Raw genomic sequence first — 20,878 nt, forward strand, 5'->3', positions numbered from 1 at the left:
TGCTGCTCAGTAACACAGATTTTCTTGGAATTTATGTCCTGTCCTGTCCCACTATCGGATAGATAGATAGATAGATAGATAGATAGATAGATAGATAGATACTGTTGCTCATTCAACTTGAATAGATATATTTCTGTTCTTTTGTGCTGGAAGTCAATGTGGATAAAAGCATCTGCTAAATGAATGTAATGCGTAGATAGAAAAATAAAAAGATACCACTAGACAGCCATATTTCACACACAAAAACAGCACGATGCTGCAACAATGTGTTAGTGATTGTATGCAACAGTACCTGGGTAATTAAAGTGGTGACGCTCATTTTAGTTCTGAAAGACCACCTGTGTGCATCTTGAATCTGTAAGCACCTCGAAGAATCTCGAGAAACTCTGTTACCGTTGGCATGACGATGAGGTGTGACAGAGTGAGCGTGAGAGCGAAAGAGAGAGCGAGATAATGGCACAGCAGGCATCCGATTGGCCGGTGACATGTCCAATCGCAGTGTACGACACGCACTCACACACACACAGGCTCTCTGACCCACTGCATTTGTTGCTGGGCTTGGGCGGTTGGTCACAGGGCCTGATACCACGTGCAGATACCTGCTGTACACAGCCCCCCCTGTCACCCACCTGAAGACATAAGAGCCGGTCCAGGCAGCCAAACTCACAGGGAATCGCACCACTCTAGCACCTCTGACAGTTCCAGCAACCAGCCCGTAAAATCAGCTCCTCCCTTTGCGGTCTGTTTACTCCACTGATCCCAGGTCAGGTGGCGCGGGACGAGGACCAAGAACAGCCGCGATGTACGCAAACAGAGCTCCGCTCACGTCCAACAGGACGACACAAACAGCTGGAGCGAAGAGCCATCATAAAAGCACAAAACATTTCCCGACCGTGAGGACGGCCTTTGAACCCCAGGAACAGTGGCCTGCCATATCTAGGGCAGTTTTATTTGTCTGGCTGGCAGCGGGCAGCATCAGGAAAGTTCCTGTTCTAAAAGGCAGATCAACGTTCCTGAGTCACGCAAGCTTTCTCTACTGTCATTCCTTCCTGAGCTGATGCCTGTATCAAAGGCCACTGCCCTAGCTAACATTTTCGGCACATTCCACTCATACAGATGTTTTTTTATTTTAATGAAACAATTCATGCTGACCACCGTTCTCAAGGCTACCCTGGCACTACACAGCCTGGAAACAGAACCAGTAACATTCTGGTGGCAAATCCAGCTCCCTAACCACTATACAGACACAAACCATGACACAAGTGGGTAACGACCAGTGATCCGTGGGGGCATAGGTCAAAACTGGGATGTCACCTGTCACCATGATTATAGATATCAATGGAAGCAGGAGGCTTCATGAGCCCTGTAATGGGCGGAGCTGTAAAGAGCTGTCAGTCACTGACTTGATTGAACCAGTTGAAACACTTACTCTCCCCAGCAAAGCACAACGATTGGTTTGAATCCGCGACTCATTGGTTGCATATGGTAGCTCCACCCACTCTGGGGCTTCCTCTGCCATCAGTAAACAACTGCTTCCTCAGCCACACCTATGATGAGGGGGGCATCTATAAGGAGGAGGAGAAGGAGGAAATCTATCTGGCTTTGTTCTCTAGCGCCAGGGATGTCCCCCTGTGCAGTCTCCAGGTGACAGAGGAAGGCAGACGGTTTTTGGCTCTTTCCTCTTAGTCATCAGTGCAAAAGCTGCTACTGTAGGATGTGCCGGTTTCCGAAAACATCTCCCATCGCGCTCGAGACAGGAAGAGGAAAGACGGGACATGACCAGATCCAGACAGGAAGTCAGTTCTGGGTCGGGACCCTCATTTTAACAAGCCTGTCCTCAAATGAAACTCTCAACACCACTTTCCAGTGGACACATCTCTAAGAATACCCTACTGGTGGCCTTCAGCGCAGTGATTCTTCTGTTGTTGTTGTTTTTTTTTTTGAAAGGAATCGTTCATGAGTTGTGCTGATATGCACAACATGAACTCCGAAACCCCTCTGCCCCACTGCCCTACACAGCGGACATGTTTACAGATCAAATCCAGCAAAGGCTCCAAAACATTGCCTTTCTTTCCCAATCACCTGCTGTGCTTACAGTATGTTGAGTGCCTATCTAAGCTTATCAAAACTAGCTAACTAGATAGCTAACTAGATAGATAGATAGATAGACAGACAGACAGATAAATAGATGGATGCCTTCTTTTTAAAGACCCTTACAGCTGTGCCTACAGTTCCCCGAGCTGATATCTCAGCTTGGGGTTGGTGTTATTTTTCACACTAACAGTGGTGTGGCAGCTTCATGCTGATATACTTTCAGTTGCTGCTCAACTTCACCCAAACATATGGTTTTATGGAAGGACTATCTGTCTTTCTAACAGATGTGTAGATAGGAGATCACTTAAACCTGTAGCAGAACAGCGGTAGCGGATCTAGTCTATCAATCTATATTTTTATTAATCTAATTATCTATCAATCAATAGTTAGATAGATACATACATAAACATTCACATACATACATACAGACATGCACACACACATACACACACACATACATACATACATTCATAGAAAGATTTTAGTTTAACATTGTTCTACAATAATCCCTTGATTTCCTGTGATAGCAGTTGTGAGTTACTGGTTTAAGGGCACCTTTGATTCTCGGCCTGCACGGTGCTACAGTGCCCTTGAGTGAGGTGCTTACCCCGAGCTGTTTCAGTAAATACAGCAGCTATAAATGGGCACTGAGCGAGGTGTACACTGCAATCTGCCCTGGATAAGGACATCTGCTAGGCAAATAAATATTACAATATAAGCGGCACATCCTGTTTGCTCCTGTCTAACGGAGGCTGTTTTTCTGGACGCGATCGCCGGCCCTCGGCATCGACCCGGCCCGGTTCTGTGAAGGTCTCCCGCTGGGTTCCCCCGAGCGGCAATCTTTTAATCAGGCTCTCGGACCGAGAGCTCCCCACTGGGAGGCTGTTGCGCAGCCTCCCTCAGACCCGCACACCATCAGTGGTCATTCCTAGAGCAGTGGCGTAAACAGCACACAGCGGGGGGCTCGATCTGCACCCCCCCCACCCACCCCCCCGGCCCCCAGCAGCAAGGACCGAGCTAAATTTAACCTCTCCGACAGGAGATGGACACATCCAATGGGGGTGTGGGGGGGCCAGGGTGCTCACATGGATCAGTGATGTAGAATAACACTTCGGCTGCCAGAATCTGCAGCCAAAGGCTCGGGGCCGAAGCGTGACTGAGGAGCTCGACCCTGAGGAGGGGTGTTTAAATACCCTTTTTCTAGATTCCCACCCCGTGCCTGAGCCCCCCGCTCCGGGGGCCTGCTGTCAGTCATCCCCCAAAAAGTCCCTCCATGTTCCCTGTCCTGGCTGGGGAAAACCAAGCAGGACGCGGGTCAGTGTGAATTGTCTTGGAGAACAGTGGCACAAAGGCAGGGACAGGAAGGGACGAGGCCAACACAGAATAACAGATAGACACACACATACACACACACACACACACACACACACACACGGACAAACTACCACACAACAGTACTGCTCTGGACTACCATAAACTACACTAGCATACAAACAGTTGTAGCAATACTCTGGACTCTGGTCTGGGGTAAACTACCATGCAAACAGCTGTAGCAATACTGTGGACTCTGGTCTGGAGTGAACAACCACTGAAATGGCCTCAACAATACTCTGGGTTCTGCTCTAGGTTAAACTACAATATAAACTGCAGTAAGACCATACAAACTGCAGTAATACTCTGAACCCTGGAGTAAAGTACCATACACACAGCTGCAGCAATACTCTGATCCCTGGAGTAAAGTACCACATAAACAGCAGCAGCAATACTCTGAACCCTGGAGTAAAGTACCATACACACAGCTGCAGCAATACTCTGAACCCTGGAATAAAGTACCATACACACAGCTGCAGCAATACTCTGAACCCCGCTCTGGGATAAAGTATCATACAAACCGCAGCAGGGACAGGAAATGACAACGCAAACAGACAGAGTGACAGACATAAACACACACAAATACAATCACACATATGCATACCCCCCCCCCCCCCCCCCGCCCCACACACACACACACACACACACACACACACACACACACACACACACACACACAGACAGCTCAGTCATCCCCAGCTGCTGAGGGTGACACCATGTGACACCGGCTTCCCCCCTGTTAGCACGGCCATGCCAAACAATGCTGCCAGTTCTCAGTAAGAGTCTGCCTGGAGAACGCTTTATTCAGCAGGGCCTTCACACAGCTACAGCTCCCCTTCCCTGCTGTGTGCCCCGAACTCAGCACACACCAGATCAGCAACCAGATCTTCTTAGGTTCAGATCCCAGGAGGGGGAACAGCCAGTGCAGCCCGGAGCAAGGGTTCTGCAAGAACCTAGCTGTATAAAAGGGATGTCTGTCTTGAAACCCAAGTTGCACAAGTCCCCATGTGAGTGTGTGTGCTCAGCTCACAAACAAGGTAAAAGGTTGACTATGGGCAGCCATTTAAAAAAAAAAATAATAATAATATTTTTTTTTGGTTCTCATGTTCAGAACCGGCGCGGGTCTGGTTTCAATCAGGCTGCTTTCCGGTCTCTGTATTGTTCCATTTTGGGTTCTCCGCTCTCCTCTCCTCCGCCCTTAAACAAACGGCTGGCTCCTAGGCGCCGCTTCCTCCCTGGGTTTCCACGCAGCTGCGGCCAAGCTGTGTGAACCCCCTCACGCCGCTCTTCCTCGCATTGTGTCCCACGCGGGGCGGGCGGGAGGGGGGGGGGGGGGGGGGCGTCTCATGGGGCCGTCCCGCGAAAACAATACGCCCCGCGGGAAACAACAGAGCAATGCCCGCCGCAATCCCACCCCGAGTCTGCGTGGGCCGAGTCTGCAGGGGCCAATTCTGCTGGGGCAGATGGTGGCCTTTATTTTTAAATGTGGGCCCAGGTACAGGTGTGTTCCCCCTCTGGTTTTGGGGCGTCAGTTTCTTTAACAGGATTCAAAAGGCATCCCGAGATGGTCTGTGAAATGCAGTGAAAGTGTTTGATTGGCCGTGACCAGAGACTGTTGAGGGATGGTGTGCATTTGGTGCTTTTGACTAGGGCTTATTCTCAAACATGTATGCTCACTTTTATACTAGAAAATGTTCAAATTACATTCGAGCTACAGCTAAACATACACTCTACATTATGACAACATGACTATAGTTTACTGTAAATGACTGAGTTCAGGCCCCAAACGGAAGGACCCTCTGACATAAAGGCAGTTTCACAATGTTTTCCCTCCTCACAGCAAATCACTCGCCCCCTCCCTCCTTCACAAGTCAAACAACTTTCTAGAATAAACACTGCCTTGTCAGTCACACTTCTTATTTTTGACTGTCATAGAGGAAGAGTACAGAGAGAGAGAGAGAGAGAGAACAAGTAAGAGCAGCACCAGTCAGGACACTGCACCCTTCACCAGAGGGTCATGGGGTTCAGTCCCAATTGTACCCTCTCCTGTTGCACCCTTTGACACCGTAATTTAAAAAGAAAGACTCCAGTCAAAACGCAGTTATATAAACCATCCCTGAGTAAACATACCCCAAAGGCAGCACATAACTGAATGAAGAGTGGTCTGGAACAGATGTCATCTTATGCAATTCAAACGCAGGAAAGGATGACTGGAGCACAATAGCTTCAGCAAGCGTCACCTACATTTCCCCTTGCAATCCTGTACAAACCCACAAGATGACTGTAATTTGGCCTCGACGAACCACAGTAATCTTGCAGTGTAATAAACCGCCTCTGTAACCGTAATAAAGACGCCTCTGATCTTAGCAATAACACCGAGCCACGCAGAGATGAAGTGATGGAGCTACTAGGTATGGAACATGCGTCCCTCATCTTTCATTAGGTCAGGCAGGAAACAGGGCGTCAGTCAGCACCACCAAATTAGAGGATTACTGGCAGAGTCACAGGGGCCATGAAACAACCCCCCCCACACACACACACACACACACACACACACACACACACAGCGGCACAGGACACCCGCAGTGACCACTACCTCAGGCTAGCAGGGTGTTATTCAGGCGGCATAGCTCGCTTTGAACGGAAAGCCTGCCGAAAGGATATGTTTTGTCTTGATACTGTAACATTTTACTTTTGTTTTTTTTTTTTTTTATAATTGTCATTGTGCGCTCTAATCTCGCCCCCGAAAGCTCCCTTCCTGCTGTTATTACCCGCTCGCAGCGGACGGCTACTTCCTGCCTGCGTCGCCAGCTTCCTGTGGCAGAGGATGTTTTGAACAATGCGGCATGCTGGCTATGCGCGACCGGACTTCCCCCCCCCACCACCACCTCCCAAGCCACAATGACATTCCTAACTGCCAGACATTCCTCGTTCCGATTGGCTCTCAGGGTTTCCCGGCGGGCCTATGGAGCCCGGCGGCCGACGCCGTTCGTTCTCGGAAGGAGCGGCCACTGAGGCCGAGATAATCCTTCCAGTATCAGGGTCGTGGGGCACCGCTGCCCTTTCAGTAAATTTCGGCGATGACACAACATGGATTGAGGAAGAGTAAGCAGTATTTCTGGACACAGCGACTCTCATTTCAGTGTATTATTAACCTTGGAGAGCTTTTTTTTCCCCTCATCTCAAAGACGTCTCGTTCATTACTCACCGCTGACGAGAACTGTTTTTCAGACAAACGCTTCGCGCAGACAAACACCCCCTCTCTGAACGCATGGTCGCATCCTGGGACGAAAAAGAGTAACGTAAAATATCAATAAATAATAGCTAAATAATGGCCCTGAATAAATAATACAAAAGGTGCTAATGTTCGGATGTGAAGGCTTAGAATGCTAATAAGCTCTTCGCTCCCTGAGAGTAAGGACAAGCGAGATACAGCAGGGATGGGAGACACAGAATTGTGACACAACGGAACTGAAAAAGCTCCGGAATGAGGCGAGTCATGACATCGGCCATCCCCGGGGTCAGACAGGGTCAGGCCGCAAATCCGAGCGGGATCAACCAAAGCACGCGTGTAACCCTAGCCCCAGAGAATAACACAACAACGGGTCTGTAACTCATCTCCATCCAAAGAGTCATCCCCCATTCTCCCCCTGATTCTCACCCCTACACAGGGTTCCCACAAACCCAGCGCTGAATCCATGGTCCAGGTTTTACTGACTTAGAAGTTATTTATACAGGAAGGTCAGTTGCAAAATCAACTGTCTTTGCAATGAAAAATGGGGAGAAGATCAGCAGAGAATGCAAGGAAATGTGTAGTTAATGCTTAGTCAATGATCACACACAATCACAATGAATGATTTCTCAATAATAACCAACAACAACAAAACCTCACTTCATTCTGTATAATCCTTTTAAATGGCAGTCTCCCTCTAACTGATGTCAGAATTCTGTGAGAACCTACACAACATAGAGCTTACCCACAGTGGTCTCCAAACCTCTCCAATCACAGCATAAGCTGCTCAACCCTGCATAAACACAAGGGAGTATTTGTCCATCTTAGTCCTGAGGAGCAGTGTTCATTACTCAGTAACTTTTCATTAGTCCTAATGCATCATAGGGAAATAGGTAACAGAGAATAGGTACAGTTCGTGCTCTGCCAGACAGGCCTGTTGACCCAGGATAAGCAGCCTCTCATTGCCCACACTAACACCCTGGAGGTCATGCTGAAGTCTTCTGGGCCACAATGCAAAAACGTGCCTGTTGTCTCCTCATCGTGGTATTTTAATGCGTTAATTCTTGAGTCTCCTTTAGAATAATTGAGGTTTTATGGTCACAGGGTCCTCCACTGTAGGACATTATGTTTTTATGTTCCTACAGAAAAGCTCAAGAGTGCGACAAATGTACAGTATGTCCTTGGTCATAAGCCAATGCCACCATCACTCCCACGCACACACCCCCAGTCACCCCCCCCACCCCCCCCCCCACACACACACACACACACACACACACACACAGTCACATGTTGTCAGAGTAATACTGGTTCTGACCAACCATCCAAAAATATATAATAAAGCCATGTTAAATGTATACCACAATGCACTATTCATATGTGAATGTCTGGCGTTTTTGTAGATATGTTATGTTCTGAAAAACCAGAAGCATGCTGTCCTGTAGATCACTTCTGACACATACCAAACATTCCGTAGCTATGAATTTCCATACAATCAAAGCATGAAGGCGGTGTGTGACATGGTTATAGCAGTACTTTATTTGGCTTTGAGGCCAACAAATGGATCGCACCTGACCATGAGCCGAAGTTGTTCACCCCCCCCATGGGGATGTCATGAACAGAGAAAAGGAAAGGAGGGAGATGGGGTGCAGGAGGGCTGCCGCGAACAGCTGACACAGAAAGGAAGGGCTGAGTGCGGTTTTTATAGTCACGGACACAACCAGTTTGTCTATATTTGACTAACTGCACAAGGATAATTCTCCTCTGAAATGTTCATTTCAAACTTCAATAAATTCCCCAAATTTTGTATAGTTGTACAGTTTTCTTACACGGATTGATAAAAAAAAAAAATGTCCGATTTTGCCATATGCTGATAAAAATGACCGCCCTGTTGGCATAGGCTGTTGGGTGGGGGGGGGGGGGGTTACGGGGGCTGCACCAGTAGCAGGAGAGGATGGAGAGGGGAACAAAGATGCCCCGCACTTCAGGACCGGGAACCTGGCCGCTGTGTTTACGCGTCCATGGCAACGGAAAGTGTGCACCACACTGCGTCTGCCCTGCGCACAGGGGGCGAGTTTATTAACACGTGAGTCAGACCCGAAGCGAGGCAGCGGCGTCAATCACGAAACCGTGGCAACGGGCCCCCAACAAACCAACCCGGGAAGGGGACACACAAAGGGCAGCTCCGCCCTGATTGCTACGGGAACGGGCGGGAAGGGGAGTGGTGTCCGAGGAACCGGGGCGGGCCCTGCGTCCTCTTGACTGGAAGGCGGTGGTGGCGTACGCACGTGTGGGGACTTCACGCACCATAGATCAGGAGAGGCGAGGCGTAGGACACTGCCGGGAAGGAGTCAGAGAACGAGGCATGACTCACACTGTGGATAGCAGTGCCCCTTTACTATGTAATACACAAACAGTGCCCTCAGCAGTTCCACCGAACCCACACACTTTGCTGCGACTCTGACAGGCTGGAGCAGCGGGTTAAGGGTGCAGTTTCATCAGTGCAGACCGTTCTCGGTAAGAGCAGAGGCTTTCAGCTGCGACGCTAATTTATACTTTCCCTATCGGACATGAAACCGCAGGGGGGGAGGGGGAGGCTTATGGGGGGTGTTTGCAGGGGCAGGATTCATTAACAGTGGCTTACCTTCCATCTGCACTGAGGATTTTCCACACGCCGAAAGCGAGCGTTACCCCACAGCCAGGTCTTTTTTAAGGCCTATTGACAGGCAGCAGCGTGGGGTGTCGTTTCGACGCTGTTGACAGGGTCGCAGGGTCACATCCCAGACGGGAAATCTGTGCTGCACGCTCGAGTCCCCTGCTTCGCATAATTCACCAAAGGACCCAGCGGAGCGCGATTGTTATGTAACGGTGTGGCGGTGTAGAACGCAAAGCATCGCAGTCTGGTCTGGATACGCACGAAGGCTGAAGACGCCGCATAGCTTCGGCCGACTCCTCGAACAAAGGGGTTACAGAGACGTGGCAGTTGGATAAATATGGCGCTGGCCGGGTTCCAGTTTGGGCTCAGGGATCAGCCCGTAAACACAGGGGCAGTTTGGTCCACCGCTGGGGCAGAGAGGAGGAACATGCCTTAGAACAAACACTGCAACAGCAAAAGGGTTTTAAAAAAATTACAAAAACAAAAAAAAAAAAAATCAGTCATTGGTCACAGCCCAGCCCTGGTGATGCTTCCCGGCCATTGGTCACAGCCCAGTCCTGGTGATGTCACTTACCGCTGTCTTGTCTTTTGCCGATTTGGTTGCCCAGGCAGCAATCAGTCTACCGCAGGCCAACCTGAGGACCTACTCCAAAATTGCATGAGCTGTGCCATCAGTATAGAAAGGCAATACAATAATCACTGCTATTGTATATAAATGATTCTGAGCAAACAGAAGACTGGTAAAGGTGTTGTGGTGCAGCATCCCATCCCCCACCACCTGTTGTTAAGGCATTAGAATTACGTATTGTGTATTGTATTGTGTAGTATCTATTTTTGTATTTAAATGCTTTCCAGGAGTTTTACTTGATTGCCTCTTTCCCAGGGATCAGGGAACAATGTTCTATTTTTCCCCAAAGTGGCCCTGGGGTTGGTTCTGTTTTTTGACTCCCTCTGGAAAACCTCTGTACAGCATTTTGTGACAACCTTAGCTGTAAGATGCACTATACTAAATAAATATTGTGTCATTCAGTCTTTTCACACATAATGAACACTTTCCCATGACTGATGTGGGTGGCCCCTGTGACATCTCCCAGCCAATCAGAGATCAGGAAACACCAGGTGACAAAACTTTCTCCAACATTCTCTCCCATCCAGTGTGAACCGGTGAGGCATACGCTGCCCACTGAAATATACTGAAAATACCAGCTGCGCCTCACTCTATTTACCACAAACAGCATCTTGTCAGAGGTCAGGAGGTATTTTTAGCCTGTTTTTTTTTTTTTTTTTTTGTCGGCAGAAGTCCCAGAATTCCCGAGTTTTCTATTTACTCGCACACACTGGAGAGCATTCTAGTCATGAGTGGGCCATTACTCAGCCCGGAGACGTCGGTCTTAATCGGACATGAACCCCATCCTTTCATGCACATGTTGTCACACATCTTGCACGTACGACATTGCTAACCGGGCACCCCGATTCCGGCATATTTTTAGCCAGACCCCTCCCAACCCCCCTTGCTCTCGGTTCTGAAATAACTGGGTGTGGTGTGTCAACACCCCCCCCCCCCCCCCCCCCCAACAGGACAAATCGTCTCATCTTCAGAGCCTGTTTTACTACATCTTCAACCCTGTTTAAAATGAGCACTGACTGCTTTAAATGAAACACAACCTGATCTGTGTAATAGGGGGCTTACGTCAGTTTTACATGGGTCTCAATATAGGCTTGACAAACCAGCAAAGACCTGAATTAGCTGTATATATACTGCTTGAATTAGTTACATGTATACTGCCTGGATTAGCTACATGTACACTGCTAGAATTAGCTAAATGTACACTGCCTGAATTAGCTACATGTATACATACTTACATACATATGTGGGTAGTATAAATACTGTATCTACATACTGTGTGTATGTGTGTGTGTGTGGTATATATACTATATCTATACACATATTTCATATTACAAACTTTCACACAAAATGTCAAAACTTGTTCACATATTTTGATTTCATTTCCCCAGCATGGAACCAAAAGTGACCAAAATGTAGAAGTGTAGATTATTGTAAATGGCTAGCAATCAGTCAATGATGGCACACTTATGTGAGGGACACTGCACTACATTGTCTGGATGAGACCTGTGTCATGTTAATGCCCACAATCACGCACTGGTACATTGAGGCCTGGTTGAAATTTGTGATCCGGTTTGGCTTTCACGCTTCCTCTTACTTGGCTCTGCAATGGAGTAACAGCAGGACACCTGAAATGATGTTTGGCAAAGGACTGAATGTGGCATGGAAAACCACCCTGTCACTCGAAGAGAGAGAGAGAGGAAGAGAAGGAGAGATAAAGAGAGAGAAATGTGTGCAATTCATTGCAAATTATGTGTTGTTCCCTGTTTTGGAAACACTGCTTTATGTACGCCATGCCAGGAAAGCAACTTGAAATCGAAACTGAAAATTTAAAGGCAGAGTGGAAACTGAGAAAGAAAGAGAGAGAGAGAGAGAGAGAGAGAGCAAGAGAAAGAGACAGAGAAGGAGAGAGAGAAAATAAGACAGAGAGAAAGATGATAAAGAACAGACACTGCTAACCTTACCCCCTGCCTTCCTCCCCCCAAGAACTGCCAGTTCCCATCCTGCTAAGAGTGCCAACCGCATAATGGAAAGGAGGGCGGGGCAAACGCTGATTACCCAACAGTACAGTCAGAGCCTCTTCACCCTAGCCCTGGAGAAGGCACTCTACATTTTCCAAAAGAGCCGCGGCCAGCTGTTCACCAAATATGTCTGTCTTACGCAGATAACACCACCGGGGGCCCTGCTTTAAAATGAAAACGCCAAGTCACGCTTGCACTCAGAGCCAAGTCCCAAACCAAACCGTAGGTGCAGATGTCACCTTTGAGAATGGACTGCTGGGTGGCTGAATGAATTCTGAACCCTCAGCCCACACCTGAAAGCCATCAACAATGACCACTCATTCTTTTCCCAGCAGGCTTCTGGCCTCTGATTGGTGGAGCAGAGTGGGCGTGGCCTACGATTAATGCTCTACACATCAGAAAGTCTTTGTGCGGGCTTGGTGTACGTCATGGCATGGCTCCCCCAGCGAGACCAAAAACACACCTGTTTATTTTCGTCTGCATTACTTGGAAACTCAACTTGGAGCATTGGTGTTGCAGGCTTTGATTCCAGTGCCCTCTGGTGCACAGCTACTTGGCTCCTCTCTGAGAGGCTTAGCTGCTGTCTTACCCCAGACAGCCTCAGAAACATGAGCGGTCATGCTTTAGAAGGGATAACATGCAGGCCCTGTTGTAGGTGTAGAGACAGCTAGACATATGTACTGCTGATAGCTGGTTTGCACATACACAACAGTTTGTGCTATGGGTTCAATAATTGCACAGTTTGACATTGACATGTGCGATCATTTACAGTAGATAACATCATTGTCATTTAGCATACCAGAGCAACTTACACAGGTTACAATTTTATCCATTTATATGGCTGGATATTTATTGAGGCAATTATGGTTTAAGTACCTTGCCCAAGGGTACAACAGCAGTGCCCCCCAGCGGGGAATCAAACCAGCAACCTTCCAGTTGCAAGCCCTGCTCCTTACCACTACTCCACACTCCCTTAACCCGTTACATCCTCAGTTTTGTTTAGCTAGACAAGCTACCACCACAGCTAAGCAAACTGCCTTCAGGACACCTTCTTGAAAATGTTAGCGAGCAGTAGCACACGTGCTATCTAGCTTTCTGAGACTCGACTCTCGGTTGTTTGATTAGAAATAGCTGTCAGCCAATGGGATAATTCATAAGCATTGGAAACAACCTTAGTACACATTATTCGTGGGATGTGGGATGTTATTTGAATTTAACATGATTGCATGTGTTTAAATTGTTGTGAATGACAGAGCTGGATCCCCGGGGCTGGATTAATTAGCACCATTCTGTTGTATTCCTACTAAACGAGCAATTAACTCAACAATTAATATTGCCGTGAGGAATTAAAAAGAAAAAAACATGCTGAAAAGAGCTTTTGAAGAACATCTCAGACAGAACATATCACGTGCTTCAAACATTTCACGGGAGTGTATCACAGGAACATTACAGGAACATGAGGCAGAGATAAAACTTGGAAAAAAAAAAATCCATAAAACATGAAAACTCCAGAGGCACAACTCAGAAAACCATGGCAGGCAGTGTTAGGGTAGAGTGACTGGGCTTGGAGCCAGTGGGCCACAGATATGATCCCCAAGTAGGGCACTGGAATAGGTACCCAAAATGAATGAATCCAGTAGACAGTATATCCAGCTGTATGAGAGGATAAAGTGTGGAAGTGTGAGCTATGTTAGTCTCTCTGCATGGGTGGGGGTGGGGGGGGGCGGCGTTATGCTAGGCACATAAATAATGTACTGCTATGTATATCCGAGTGCGGTCGTTATTTGAGGAAGGAGTTGGTATGTAGAAATGTCTGCAGCACTCAAGACTGCCAGTGTGCTGAGAAGGAGGCCCATAGCCCGTGGTGTATTGCTCACGTTCTGAACATTTTGCTCCATTTTTGCTTTCGGGGGGGGCGGGGGGGGGCTCAGATAAAGTGTCGTTTGTGGTATTTGACCTCCCCGACCCTTTGTCCAGTTGCGGGTCCCCTCCGCCAGGGCAGTCTGTTTACCCAACATCCTCTCTGCCGTGGTCAGCTTCCACGGAACACTCGACAGAATGGTGTTCTAGCCTTCCATGCCAACAAAGACAAACACGGGCCGAGAAGCAAATACCCGCCGGCCTTTATCAGCAAAAAACAGCTCCTCTAGCGCCTCCAGCGTTTCGTGGGCCGGCGACAGCTGTCGGCCGGACTCCAGCGAGCGGGGGCCTTGAACTTCAGCAGACGCTGCGGGCCCCTGTGTTTACACTGAAGCGTCAGCGCACGCTCTCGACCCGGCTGTGTTTACCCACACAGACATTTGTGGCCTTTTCCCTTTTCACCTGCTATTTTTAGCAGGTGTGTTTGCCCTCCGCCGGGCCTGTCCGCAGTGGGATACTGTATTAATAGCCGTGACAACGATGGCGGTAAATATCACCATCACCGTAGTCAGAGGAAGGAGCATTGCACGGATTGCAGCTTCCATCGGTCAACCGGCGAGTTCAATGTTGTGTGTAAGAACAGGAAGAAATTTAAAATAAAAGAAAATTAAGGGGGACTGAGAGCGGTGGATGTCTAGCCCTCCCTGATGATTAAACTACCAGTGTACTGAAAAACTTGGGGCATACCTCTTTCTCTGCTTTGCTTAAATGCACCCTGGCTTGGTGGGATTAAAAAACCCAGAGAAGATTTGGAGATGCCAAACATTCATAAATCAGCTCTGTAAGGCCAGAGAAGTTAAAATTCACACCAGGCTCCAATGAGATGTACATGTTAAATGATGATGATAAAGTAAACCATGTTTTTTTTACAGAGAAATTTCTTTAAGGATGAGAATTCAGTGATTTTTTCCAGACATGCAAGAGTTAGAGAGCCTATGTATGTTTCCTCGTCTGGCAGAAAGACTCAACATTTGGCAGGACTGTTTTCTTTAAGGAGGTCGTTCGCAAGAGCAAGCGAACAGAACTGGCTTATCCAATTCAGATTTTGATGATACTTTCTCCAATTACACCCATCGGCGCACATTAAAATGGCTACATAAAAAGGAAAAAGAAAAAAACACAGCTGAAGAACAGAAGTAAATGTTCAGCACACAAATTAAGTGTTCTGTTCTGGTCTGTCAAGGGACCTCCCTCCTCCTCCAGTCCTCCAGTCCGGGTCTGGAAACAGGGGTAAAACAGGGATCTTATCTCAGGATGCTGCTGTGGTCAGCACTCTGGGTAACTGTATACTGAAGTGCCCATCGCAACAAGCCCTAAAACCACACATCACTTCCAGAACCCAGCTCAGATTTTTCATATTTCCATAAATTGAACACACGGCCTTCACTGTTACACAACGCCGGAGGGAAGGAGATGCCGAGATGCAAGGCCGGGCACAATGTCTTCTCTCTGAGTTTCCCTGTGGCTCTTCAGAGCCGGTCTGCATTATAACACATACAAACACACACGCAGATTCACACACATGCACGCACGCACACACAGATACACACACACACACACACACACACACACACACACACAAATTCACACACACAGATACGCAGACACACATTCACACACAGATATACAAACATAGACACAAACACACATCTACAGCATATGTATACATATCATACCAAACATGTATAAACAATGGTGAAAATAAAAACACAATGCTTCACGCTGAACGTGCTACAGGTGTACAGATATGAAGTAAAGCTGGTATGGAGTGAGTGAAGTGCACCCGCTGGTACACGGAGCGTGGGGTGCCAGACTGGTCTGTGTTCAGCGTTACCGTCCAATGTCTGCTTCCCAGCCAGTTCTGCAGCTGAGCTGTTTAAAGCTAGCACTGAGCACTGTGGCGCGTGGTCAAACCCGCGTCCGAGCTCACACCGCGCACAGACACAGCCTTAGTGTGATGCTGAAACACAAGCACAAATGCGCCTCACAGTGTGGCCGACTAGACGTGTTCCTGGCATTACATTGCGTTATTGTCATTTGGCAGACGCTCCAATTCAGAGAGACTTACATAGGTTACAAAAGCTATCCATTTACATAGCTGAATATTTATTGAGGCAATTGTGGTTAAAGTACCTTTCCCAAGGGTACAGCATCAGTACCCCAGTGGGGAATCGAACCAGAAACCTTTTAGTTACAAGCCCCCTCCTTACCACTATGCTACCCCGGCAGAGTGGGCTTTGCATAGGCAGCAGTGCAGGGCAATACAACAGTAGCCTGGCGGCCTCGACTTATCAAACAAACAAGCACATTACAGGAACACTGATACAATCTCAGCGGCCGCCGGCCTGCGCGTGATTGGAGTCAAGCGGAACGATGACCTGCTCAGATACAGGAGGTCTGATTTACGTCCCTCCGTCTCCACCTCCTCCCTCCCCCGCGCCCACAGGCCAAGCCGCACATCTCGTACAGCAGAGATGGTGTCAGACAAACGGCCGAGCTGCCGTAACCAAAAGGTTGCTGGTTCGATTCCCCACTGGGGAATCGACAGGGTGCCTAACCCACAATTGCCTCATTAAATATACAGCTGTATAAATGGATAACATAAAAATTGTAACCTACGTAAGTCTCTCTGGATAACAGCATCTGCTGAATGACAATAATGTAATGTGGTGTGATGAGGGAGGATGAAGGCCTGCCAGCAGAGGAAAGTCAGAGTTTCGGTGGTGCTGGGACGGGTGTCCATTAGACCCCACCCATTCAGGCTTGGCCATGGAGAGGAGGAGAGCGGAGGGCAGGCACGTGCCACGCCCCTGACCTTCATCTGCCCGACACGTGGAGACGAGACTATTGCTATGAAGGGCTAATGTGGCAATCTCCCTCTAGCTCCATTTAATGGGGCATGGTCAAGAGGGAGTATAAAAAAAGCCCCCCCCCCACTCGACCCCCACCCCCAACTCTGTTTGTCTCTCCTTTCTGTCCTCCTCTCATTTTCCTTCCTCCCTCCCCTCTCTCTCTCTCACATCAATGTTTGGTAACCCACGGCAACACTCACTGAGTGATGAGGTATCTGACAGCCGAAGACAGCATCCCCATCCCCGGTGGGGGGGGGGGGCAGGAGGATAGAAATGACCCAGAATGCCGTTCTCCCACGACGTCCCAAGGGAGGCCGTGCACAAACACTGAGCAGCCATCCTTCGCCTCCGGCCCAGTTTCATGTGCAATGGGAGTCAACAGGAGTCAGGGAAAGAGGGCAACCCTGCCTCTCGACTTCTGAAATCCGCTCTCTAAAGGCCTGTGCCTGGCTTACAGTCACGTGATCACGTGTGCTAATTAAGCTTAATCACTTATCCAGAAATGTATTAAAAGCTTTGAACGGGACAATCCAGACACAACTCCACAAAGCAGAAATATATTGCAATATATTTACAAATTTTCACCATATTGATCGTGATAATATATTCTCTAATGCATTCTCAGTATATAATTTTTTTGTATGGGTTGCCTGTCTGAGAAGTAAGTAGGTGAGAACGCTTTCGTTTGTGGCAGTGTGGTGTCCCCCGATGCCATAATTTCGTGCCATATAAACCTGTCTCGGTGACATTCCCCGCTCGCTCCCACCCCCACACAGCTTCCATACTGTACATGGTCACGGTGCGCCACATAAGCTGGCACGCATCTTTTTTAGCTGATTAACTGCTCACAAATCTTCCATAATTTGTCTATGCAGGCAAACAGAGAGAGTGTTTTGGACAGAGCCAGGTAGAGAGAGCCATAAATCCCGACTGAATAAACCAACGGGGACGTCCTATGCAAAACTGGAGCTTTGGCAGCGGTACAGAGGACAGGGGAAGGGGAACCAAGTGTCTCTGGGACACGGAAGAGGGCATGTTCTTACCAAGCATGCACCTCTCGCTGGGCTCCACCGCCACCAACCTGGCAGGGCCACTGGGCCCACCCAAAACTGCAGCTGGACGCAGCCAGCAGTACATTTTTTTTTTCTAGAAAACACCATGGATATGTGCAGCAGGTCAATCAACCATCTGGCAGCATTTAGCTAAACACTGTCCCCGGGGTACTGAGTTTCCCAACCACCGAACGGAAAATGGATTTCAAAGCATGAGGGGTCTGACTGCAGGATGGAGCTAGAGCTGGTAGCTGGAGCTCTCGCCATGGGCATCAAGCCATGAGCTGTAGTGTACATTAGGTTGCGAAAATTTTGAGATCTTTATCTCTTATCTATATCTCTGAACCCATTTGCTGTCCCTTGCACATGGCCTTGATTTGTGTTACTTTATTGGCATTTAAAATGTTGTCCATTTATACAGCTGGATATTTACTGAGGCAATTGTGGGTTAAGTACCTTACCCAAGGGTACAGCAGCAGTACTCCTGTGGGGAATCGAATCGGCAACCTTTTGTTTACGAGTCCTGCTCCTTAACCACTATGCTACACTGCCGCCCCAGTGATCGATTTCTTCTGTAAATAATGACGTTGTTTACAACACCTGTAGCTGCACAGTAACCTGGGGCTGAAGCCTCCTGCACATGAGAGCTCCATCTCCACCCTGCAGACAAGCTAGTTTAAACCCAGAAACCTCAAGCTGTGGATGAGATCATTTGCTGGTCGAAAATGAACAGGAAAAACATTACTTCTCTTCCAGAACTGCATTCTTTATCACAGAAATTACAGCACTTATGACAGACTGACATGCGTGGGAGGTGTCAACTGTGCAAAGCTGAATGGAGACACTCTAGTGTGAAGTTGTATTTGTTGCAACACAGTTAACATCGTGCAGTTCCCTGGCCACCAGTCTAACTGTGCAGGACCCTGGCCACCAGTCTTACTGTGCAGGACCCTGTATCTCTGTAACTGTGCAGGACCCTGGCTCTCTGGGTAACTGTGCAGGACCCTGGCTCTCTGGGTAACTGTACACGACCCTGGCTCTCTGTAACTGTGCAGAACCCTGGCTCTCTGTAACTGTGAAGGACCCTGTATCTCTGTAACTGTGCAGGACTCTGGCTCTCTGTGTAACTGTGCAGGACCCTGGCTCTCTGTAACTGTGAAGGACCCTGGCTCTCTGTGTAACTGTGCAGGACCCTGGCTCTCAGTGTAACTGTGCAGGACCCTGGCTCTCTGTAACTGTGCAGGACCCTGGCTCTCTGGGTAATTGTGCAGGACCCTGGCTCTCTGGGTAACTGTGCAGGAATCTGGCCCCAGTCTAACAGTGTGGGATCCTAGCGTTATGTCTTGAGAAAAAAAAAAAACTTTTTCCATTGGGATGACAAATTGGTGTCAGACGTTAAAGTTTGGAGGTCACACGCGTCACGCAAAGGCACACGCTACAAACTAGACATATTTTGGAAACTAGCGGCTTATAATTACATGGTTTATAATTACCAGGAAATATTACTACTCACACCAGAAATGAATCAAAATGTCTCTCAGCTGAAACAAAAAAAAAATATTGAACTGTTATTATAACGTTACCAAACACATTATTACTATACAAACCCTGAAGGGGTATTATACAGTAATTAAAGCCATTTTCTGCCACAGTTCCAGTCCACTTGCACTAAATAAATTTCTAATAACAGTGCTGTCATGTCAGCGTGGGGACTTGCTTGTACCAAACCAAAACAACAGGTCCTGGCGGGAAGGGGCCTAGCGGGAAGGGGCCTAGCGGGAAGGGGCCTAGCGGGTGTTTGCCTTATGGGTGCGCTGGAGCTTTTTGGGAAGCACAGAGCTGGCCTGGCGGGGGGAGCTGCGGGGGGCAGAGTTCAGCCGACGGGGTGAGAAGGCAGCTTTCAAACACAGATTAAAGCAGACCTTTCTCTTTTTCCACATTACCGGGAGATGCGTCGTGATTTATGACCGGACAGGGATGGGGGGGGGGGGGGGGGGGGTTAAATAATGGAAACACGCGGCGGTTTTTAAGCGGGACCGATGACGCCAGTGAGGCAGTAAAATCACCCGAGGATCTGCCAAGACCAATACGCTCGGGCCCGGGCTGAGCATTCCTGCTGCTGCAAGCACACTGCCATTTAAGGCTCAGAACCGTCCTGGCCCAAAAGCCTCTGTCCTCTCCGGGGCGAGAGTGCGCTGCTGATCTGGGAACGCTCTCCTCCGCTCACACAGAAGAGATCCTGGCTGATCCCTGAAGCTGATTTCAGATCAGTGATCAGGTAGCTCACCTTCCAGTCATCACCAAGCAAGTGTATCTAAATGAAGCTTGGCGTTAATGATAGATTTTCTGGGAAAGAAAGAATGTTGTTAAAGTATTTGAAAAATGAATATTAAGAAAAGTAGCCAGAGGTTTGCTTTATGTGGCAAACTAAATTCTATCCCAAGGTTTCTATCTTTCTTTTGCTCGTAGAACAACCTTGAGCGCCTGCAAAGTGAAGTTGCTAATGCTGCCATTGGTTGAAAAGAAGAAGAGAGAAACTAGGCATTAGCGCAGTTTCCAGAAACAGAAACAGAAACAGAGAGAGGGAGAGAGAGAGAGAGAGCTTACACCGTCTGAGAAAACTGCTGAATTAAAATCAGATGTCTGGAGGTGTTCTTAGGAATTGCAGTGCCACACACACTCACACTCCCACAAACAGGAGAGGTTTTAAAATAACTTGGCCATGATTGGTCGAAACCATTCCAAGTGGAGTGCAGTTCCTGCCCCCTGCACATGGTATCGCTGAACGCTGGAAAAACTAACTGAAGTTGCATAGCTCCCCTTAGTGGACAGTCCTGAGTACTGCACCCTTTAAGCAGCTAAGCTCAACCAAACTAAAGGCATAGGATTAGATGCAGTTCCACTCACACGTTTCGAGTGCACTCAAAAGTAGCTACAATTAGCTACAAAGGCCAGCATTAAGTGAGGTGGAGTTGACAGCAGGTAGCCCCAGGTACAAATGGCTACCTAGTACTCAGTGTGGCCAGGGCGTGTTCACACTATGTTCAGCTGAAGCAGG

At 48.2% G+C, this 20,878-nt stretch overlaps 1 protein-coding gene across 1 annotated transcript in view; it reads right to left on the reverse strand.

Annotated features, from left to right (window-relative positions):
- Positions 1-20,878, reverse strand: part of rgs3a (regulator of G protein signaling 3a) — a 108,166-nt gene that overhangs the window by 14,323 nt on the left and 72,965 nt on the right. The gene's annotated exons all lie outside the window — the stretch shown is intronic.

The sequence above is a fragment of the Megalops cyprinoides genome, chromosome 5 (genome assembly GCF_013368585.1).
Source record: "Megalops cyprinoides isolate fMegCyp1 chromosome 5, fMegCyp1.pri, whole genome shotgun sequence".
Taxonomy (NCBI): Eukaryota; Metazoa; Chordata; class Actinopteri; order Elopiformes; family Megalopidae; genus Megalops; species Megalops cyprinoides.